Below are 1,357 nucleotides of genomic sequence, written 5' to 3' on the forward strand. Positions count from 1 at the left end.
AGTATTGCACTCGGGCAGGTACGTGAGCTGAGTCAAACTCCAACTCGATTCAGGAAAGAATAGTGTGAGAGATTCTCCATTACCTATGACCATTTCATACCGCGTTGCCAAGGTGGGCTTATTTTCAAATGGAAACATAATTTCTATCTATATTTTTAAGTGAAAATGGACATCGCTACTGCACGACATCAGGACTCCAGAGCGCGGGCTGTCCATACAAAGTAATATAAGAATCAGAGTTGTCCACAAACCCAAAGTTTCTATATTCATATCGAACAATCGAAAGCAATCAATTTTATCGAAACATTTAGTAATGAATTTGGATGTAGATCTATAGTGAGCTTAAGATATATTTCTGTACATTATGTTAACTTTAGTAAATAAATGTCCAACCAAGGTGTGCTCCACATTATTATAGAGCAGATATATAATTTCCTTTATTGCAAGTGTCTGGTGAACGATTTTTTGAACAGCAATAATAATAATAATAACAATAGACCATACCACGACTTGGAATATATATATATATATATATATATATATATATATATTTATATAATGGTTTTGCAGTTTATTGAATGCGCCTTAAACTAGATCAACTCGGGTCAAGTTATTTATTGCGAGTTCCGCGGGCACTGGTCTGCGGCGCCACCTTCTCGCCTCGGATAAAAATGCATGCGGCCACAAATCACAGAGTCAGACGAAGAAAATAATTGCTCTTGTAAGATGTAAGTCGGATATTTTTGCAAATTTTAAAAAACATGAACAGATTTAGAAACATTCCATGTAACTGTTAATCTTTGCTCATCTGCTTAGGAAGTTTGGAAACCTCCCGGATGAATTGATCTCGATCAAGATTTTGTAATTGGTATATTGATGGCCCATGTATTTGTCTGTGCTACGGAAGTTACAAAATTTAATAAGAATCAAATTTTAATCAATCAATTTTAGATCTAAGGAAATTGAATCGACACTTTTTTATGGTTTTTTAAAGAATGAATGGTTCAATGAAGTTATTAATAATAAAATTCATGAAGTATGTAAAGCTCATGATTGGAAACGCGCATGAGAAAAATCTCAGAGATTGTCTGTAAAACCATCCTTTAAATCTGTGAACTATGGCTTCATCCTTGCCTTCTCAAAATGCAAATAATATGATAAACTAGTGGTGTGTATGGCCTCGTGCCTTAAGGCGAATGGCTCGAACTTCACGTATAAATAAATGCTGTAACATTGTCTAATATTTATAAGAATTATATAAACTGAATTGCAAAGTTGAAAATATTTGTTCAAAGTATATTAGAAGTTAAGTCAGATTTACAATTAAAATCTGAATTATTTTTGATATACAAAAAAA

Source organism: Ctenocephalides felis, unplaced genomic scaffold (genome assembly GCF_003426905.1).
Source record: "Ctenocephalides felis isolate EL2017-DRISC unplaced genomic scaffold, ASM342690v1 CF-g0.4_SCAFFOLD_01604, whole genome shotgun sequence".
Taxonomy (NCBI): domain Eukaryota; kingdom Metazoa; phylum Arthropoda; class Insecta; order Siphonaptera; family Pulicidae; genus Ctenocephalides; species Ctenocephalides felis.